Source organism: Peromyscus eremicus, chromosome 15 (assembly GCF_949786415.1).
Source record: "Peromyscus eremicus chromosome 15, PerEre_H2_v1, whole genome shotgun sequence".
Classification (NCBI taxonomy): Eukaryota; Metazoa; Chordata; class Mammalia; order Rodentia; family Cricetidae; genus Peromyscus; species Peromyscus eremicus.
Genome location: NC_081431.1, coordinates 87,006,699 through 87,013,922, shown reverse-complemented (window position 1 = coordinate 87,013,922; position 7,224 = coordinate 87,006,699).

The following is a 7,224-nucleotide window of genomic DNA, read 5'->3' as shown; positions in this document are numbered from 1 at the left end:
GAGTGTTGGGATTAAAGGCATGCACTACCACCGCCCGGCTACATCAGAAAAATATTAATGATCTTGGTCTGGCACTCTACTAGAGCCTTTAGGGGGGCCAATAGCTCACCCAATTGAATGGAACCAGGGTTAGGGATAACACATGTAACATCTTTGGATCCAGGACACTGGATAAGAACACTTTTTCTGTTTTTATTGGAATCTGAAAAGGCCAGAGTGGAGTAAGGGATAAGAATGGAGGAGGGGACTGCATGAGATTGCATCTTTATCAGATGTGTGGGGAGCTCTGCTAAGATCTTATTTTTTGGCAAATGATTGTCTATAGTGCCTGTGAATCCTCCAACAATTTTCCAGAATGAGATAGAAAGGGACTGGGTATTCTTTAGAAAAAAGGGGGAGACAAGCTTTTTTGGCTCTCGTCCATATGTTCTCCATGTCAGCATTCATGCCTTAAGGCTGAGTTAGAAGGATTGGTCAAACTTAGAGGTGACTTTGTGCAGGTCAGAATGTGCTTGGTATATCTATAGAAGGTGCCCAGATTTCCATAATACTCCCAAGAATCCCCTGGGTGTCCAGAGAACCCTTGCCAATAAGGGCCTTTGGGGATGATGGCATTACAGGCTGGAGGTGGTTCAAATTGCCAAACCCTTTTGTAGCAAATTTTTAGCTTCTTAGGTAAGCCTAACCTTAATGGAAGGACAGATGGGGCTCTCCAACAAGTAAAAGAGGTGTCTCATCTCTTGGTCAGGGATGGGCACAAAGGGTTTAAGCCAATTAACCCTGCCACGTAACTGTTGTAATTTTGAAAGTGAGTATAATTCCTTCATTTCCAATTTAAAGAAAAGGGGCAGACCTGCTTAGCAATGTCTGCTTGCCAAAAAGGCAAGGGGAAGGCATCATTTGAACCTTATCTGACACCACCATCAATGGTAATGACACAAGATCTTTTAACACTCCTTCCTCAGCTCTTTGCAGATAGACTGCATCTGGATGTGCCAGAAGGAGATCATTTATGTAATGGATTAAAAGGACATCCTTGGAGATATTTATCAAGGCCCGAGAAACATATAACTGGAAGATTATGGGGCTATTCTTCATTCCTTGGGGTAAAATAGTCCATTGATACCTCTTGGCTGTCTTACGCATATTAGGTTCCCATTCTGTAAAGGCAAAGTGGACTTGATCCTGTGGTGCCAGGGAAATTTGAAAAAGGCAATCCTTAATATCTAAAACTAAAATATAATAAGATGGAGGAATAGTGCTAGGGTGGGGAAGGCCTGGTTGTGTGGAGCCCATTTTTTCCATTTGATCATTAACAGCATGAAGATCCTGTAGGAGGCAGTAGGTTGCATTGCAATCTCTTGGGAATAATAAATACAGGGGTATTATATTTACTTATGGTCAGTTCTATGTGCTCCATCCTTAGCTGTTCTGTAACTAATTTCTTTAGGATTGACAGCTTGGGTTCAATTATAAGCCACTGTTTCACCCAGACATCTTGATTTTAGAGCTACATCAATGGAATGGGGCTAGGAGGCTTGATTGTGGTGGATTTCTGAGGGACAGTGACCCTTAGAATTGGGAGTGCAACTCATGCACAGGATCATGATTTGCCAAACCTGTCTTTTCATGGACCTTAAGGTCATCAAAGAAAGCTCTATTGTCAGTAGTTAGGACAGTACCCACATCCTCCAGGATGTCTCTGCCCCAGAGGTTTCTTGGTATTGTAGAAGCAATAAGGTGAATGGCTCCCTTGTTGCCATCAAGGTCTTCCCTATGGACAAGACAGGTGGTAATTTTTGAATATTTTTAACCTTCTACTTCACTGATGGGAGGGCCAGGTCTAATTTCCAATGAGGGAAGTGGAGAACCTCTGTTTCTGTTAATATGATGATGTCTGCACCCATGTCCACCAAACCTTTAACAGCTTGTCCATCAAAATAGATGGTCAGCATTGGGAAGTGAGGAAAAATGAGCATTGTCTAATAGATTTTTTGATTACCAGAGCCTCTTCTTACTGAAGGGGCTGAGGAGTGCCCCACCTGGAATTTAAAGGGGTTGGTGCTTCAGCAGGCTGTGATCTGCAATTCTTTGCCCAATGAAATACCTTATTGCATCTGGGGCATCAGGTTCTAGGCTTTGTCCAGGGGCAGTCATGCTGTAAATGGCCTGGTTTGCCACATCCCCAGCAAGATCTGTCTATTTGGGGGCCTTTGGGTGTGTTGTTGGTGTGCTGCTGGTCTCCAAGGAAGGCATCTAGGGAAGTGGTAAGGGCAGTGATGGGATACCTTTAGTGGGGTCAAGATCTCTTGTGGCCAGTACTCACTTGTGAATGTCCTCATTGTGGACTGCTGCAACCACATTGTGGGTGGGGGCATTAAGCCCTTCCAAAACCAATTGTTTGATCAACATTTTCCTAGTGGAGCCTGGGTCTACTTTCTGCTCCACTGCCTCATTTACATATGCCAGAAAATCAGTAAAAAGTTCCCCTGGCTGTTGAATAAGATTGCAGAAGTAAGCTAAAGGGTCCCATGGGGTGCATGCCTTAAGAGCTTTGAAGGCCAGGTCAGAAACCTGCTGGTAGTAAGCTTTATGGCCAATCTGTGTTTGATGGATGGGATGGACAAAGTTACCTCATCCAGCTAGCATGTCAAGGGTCACTGGAATGTTAATCAAGAGGTTTGTTCATAGTAGGACAGGCCTATAGAGTTGAGGAAATTGGCTCAAACCAGTACCAAGGCATTCACATAATGTACTTCCTTATGAGCCAACCTGGAATCTGCCTGAGGGCCTGAGTAACAGGTGCTGTCAGAGTTCATGATCATGTGGAGTCTGCCTGAGGGCCTAGCAACAGGCACTGTCCTGATGATGCCCAGCTAAGGAAGGGTGACCACTCAATGTCACCAGATTGCTATCAGAGTTCCTGTTCATGCACAGCCAATGAGGAATGACCAGGCAATGTCACCAGATCAGGACACAGCCTGTTTGCTAGGAGGAGGGACCCAGCAACACTTGAGCTTCTGCTTGATCATTGTAAGCCAATTTCCAGCTAAGAAAGGCAACTGGCTCCAGCACAGCTTTGAGCAGACCATACCAATCAAAGTAAGTCTGCAGTTGCATTGCCCATTGAGTGAGGACTTGTTTGAAGTAAGGTGAATCTGGGCCTGACTCATTAGACTTCACTCCAAGGGTACCACAGTGGAGGTGTAGCCTCCTACTGCGGGAGTGGGACTGACTGGGAACGGCACATATGGTCTTAACTGTGGCCGTGCACTCCTCAGGAGGTTTTGTGGGGCCTGAACTGTCTGCCTTCTCATCATTGGATATCACAGAGAGATCAGACATGGAAGGGGTGGAGGTAATGGAGAGGTTACTCATTTTGCAGAGGGAGACATCACGTGAGCAACAGTCAGAGAAAAGATGGCAATCAACAGAGGTGGAAAATTGTGTTGGACCTTTATGTTTTATGCTTAATGGGGGACTTCCATGCTTTGCTATGCCACAGCTGTTATGCCCACAGTGTCTCCAGAAGAGGGCCAGCATTCAGGAGCCGAACCTTGGTTCTGCCTCCTGGCGGGGTGGGGGAGGGGGGTCAGCCTTTATGTGGAGGCACTAGGCTAACCAAAGCAGAAAAATGTGCCTTCCTGACTGGACAGGCAGACAAGCATGAGAGACAACACAAAAGAAGGAAAGAAAAGGGGGTCCCAACACTTACATGCTGAAGGGACTCAAAACACAGCATTGAGGAGTCTTCTCACCAAAACACACCATCTTGGAGGTGCTGTCCGGTACCATGTGAGGCGAGGGAGATGACCAGAACCTGTTCAGGCACCAGATGGTGCTGGGTCCTAATGGCTCCCTCAGGGGAGGGGGTGAGAAGGTGTGGCGCAATGTCAATGGTACAGACACTGGGAGTCAGGTAAAAGGAACAGCAGACTCATTTATTCAGCAATGGGGAGAGCCTTATGTATCCTCCTCCAAGCACCCAGGCTGCATCCTGATCCGGTGACATTGCATAGTTGCCCCTCATTGGCTAGGCACAGTCAGGACCTCTGACAGTGCCTGTTGCTAGACCCTCAGGCAGACTCCAGGTTGGCTCATCTTTTGGCCTCATAGGCCCTATCTTCCTATATATATCCCCAGGCCTGACAACTATTTCATTGTAAATGCATATTAAGTGTTTTCTAGTGCCTTGTCACTCTAGAGATGTGGGATCCAGTGGTGAGCCACTCAGATGCTGCTCCTATGATCATGAAAGCCAACAGAGAGAGCAGAACTCAGCAGCTATACCTTTGTTACCACTGTGCCCAAGATTTGTTTATAGCATTCAGCGATGAACATCGATGATCCCACAAGGGCCACTGTTTTTGGACCATATTTTGAGATATTTCTTAGCTACCTTTATGTCTTCTTTTGACAGTTTTATTCAGATTCATAGCCCATTTTTATTTGGGTCATTTGTTTTCTTAACTGTTTATTTTTGATTTCTTTACATACTCTAGATGCCACACGTTTATGAGATGTATAGCTGAGAAGATTCGTTCCCACTCTGCAGGCTTGCTCTTCACTCAACTGATTACTTTCTCATCTGTTCAAAAGCTTTTCAGTATTATGAGGTCCCACTTTTCAATTGTTGGAGTTAGTTTCTGAGAGAAAGTGGTCCTTTTCAGGAAGTCCTTCCCAATCCTCTTCCATGTAGGGTGCAGCCTGTTTTCTTCCGGCAGTTTCAGTGTTTCAGGTTTACATTGAGGCCTTTGATCCATTTGGAGTTGATTTTTGTACAGGGTGATAGATATTCACCTAATTACATTCTTCTATGTGTGGACTTCCAGTGTTCCTAACACCATTAACAAGATGCTGTTTTTTCAATGTATGTATTTAGCAGCTTTGTCAACTATTAAATAGCTTAAGCTATGTGCACTGATGTTTGGGTCTTCTATTCTGTTTCATTGGTCAAATGTGTGCTTTATGCCAATACCATGCTGTTATGCCAATACCATACTGATTTATTGCTATAGCTCTATAATATATCTTGAAATCTGGAATGGTAATCCCTTCAACATTGTCCTGTTAGCTTAGACATTGCTTTGGCTGTAGTTGGTCTTTTGTGGTTCCATGAATTTTATAATTTTTTTCTATTTATGTGAAGAATATTATGGGAATTTAAAAATTGGAATTGCATTTAATCTGTATATAACTTTTGGTAGTATTGTCATTTGGGCACAATTAATTCTACTGAAACATGAACATGAGGATTTTTTCCATTTTTAATGTCTTCTTTTATCTATTTCTTCAAAAATTTAATGTTTTTATCATAGATATCTTTCACTTCTTTTGTTAGGGATATTCATTCGTGTGTGTGTGTGTGTGTGTGTGTGTGTGTGTGTGTGTGTGTGTATGCGTGCACATGTGTGCATGCATGTATATGCATTATTGTAAATGAGAGTGTTCCTATGATCTCTTTCTCAACATGTTAATTTTTGGTATATAGAAAGGCTACTGATTTTTTAAGTTGATTTTATGTTCTTCCAATTTGCTGATTTGCTGGTCACTTCTAAAAGTTTTCTTGTGGATTTTTGTGTATCTTCCTAGAAAGCCATGTAGGCTATGCAGCTAAGACAAGTCTTGAGAGTGGTACATGGTGCAGGATGTTGAGTTTCCAAGGACTCACCAGGCTGGATCTGTGCACAGGTGTATAACCTGGGCTACATCTGGAGGTTGGATATGTTATAGGTAGGCTAGGGTCTGAGGGACTCACCTGATTGAGCTGACCTACAGGATAGTAGATGGGGGAAACCCTGGGTGTTGGGAAGGGCTTGAGTAAGACTGATCATACTGGGATGGTACACAGAGTATCCAATTCAGGCTAACTATAGGGATTGAAAAGGTTTCAAGGGAGCTAGCACTCGGTAAACTTACAAGATTGGACACGGTCAGGGTTGTAAGACCTGGGCAAGGACTGGAGGTTGGATTTGGCACAGACAATTGAAGTGGAGAACAAGGGGAATAAAGTGAAAGTAGCCAACTTGGGTCTGTGCCACGTGTGGTGGCTACAGAGTCCCTGGTAGTAAGTGGGATTGGAGTGAAGCAATATCCTAAGGAAGAGAGAGAGGGCCTCAGGGAAGAGGCCTGTCCCAACAAGGGGCTGGGTCTGGGACAACTGGGATGAAGGACGAAAGGAGGAACAGTAAGGGTAGCCTACCAAGATCTGAACCACCCACTTGAGGTGGCTACAGAGTTTTTGGTAACAAGGAGGGTTGGGAACAGGGAAGTCTCAAGAGAAAGGAGCCAACTGACCAAGGTGACCAGAATGGGATGGAGGGAGAGAAGAGTGAAAGCATGGGTAGCCTACTTGGATTTATCTGTGTCTCTCACTTATAAGTTTAAATTCTAATACTCACAATTATCTCATTAGTGTGTGTATAAAAGTAATATTATGTGTCATAAATAAGCAACATTGAGTCAAATTAGTCTTGGTGTTGCAAAAGCATCCTTTTCCTTCACTGCTTCCTTTCATGGTCTAGAAAATAAAGAGCTGAAAGACTCAAAATTGTTCAGAGTAGAACATTCACACTGTGTAGGTGTTGTACATCTTTATTATAATGAATATGGAAAAATTCATAAACTTGAAAGCATATGAAATAATATGCTGTAAATAACAACAGCCAACATTTAAAAAGTATTTAATATTTGAAAACTATGTACATATTAAGTCATATCAAGGAAAGCCAAAGGCTATAAATGTAAGGTTATTAAGGAGACATTTTGGTCGCTTATCAATCTCAATTATGCATTTTTGAGCCTCTGGATTATACAGTGATTGGAAGTCAAGTGTACTAAAGCAAATTCTAGTGCCTTTTGGTCAGCAAGAACGAGTTACCTTCACACTGATTTCTAGGAAACAAATGGGCTTACTTCTCAGATCACTGTATCATGAAGCAGGGATGTCTCTACACCTGAAGCATTTGAACAGAAGACCCTCCAGGCAGCTTCTGCATTCTCCTTGCTAGTGGAGCAGAACCTACGTTTTCAGACGTGCCTTTGGAAATAATGGTAGTGCAGATTGTGGGGAGAAAGCCAATGGAATTAGACAGAGGGAAGTAAATAGAAGTAGAAATGATGAAAGCAGAGGTTGAGACTATCAACCAGGTATTTGAAAAGGGTCAAATCACCAATATCATTTGCTGAGCATCGATAAACTGAAACAAAATAAAACAAAGCCAT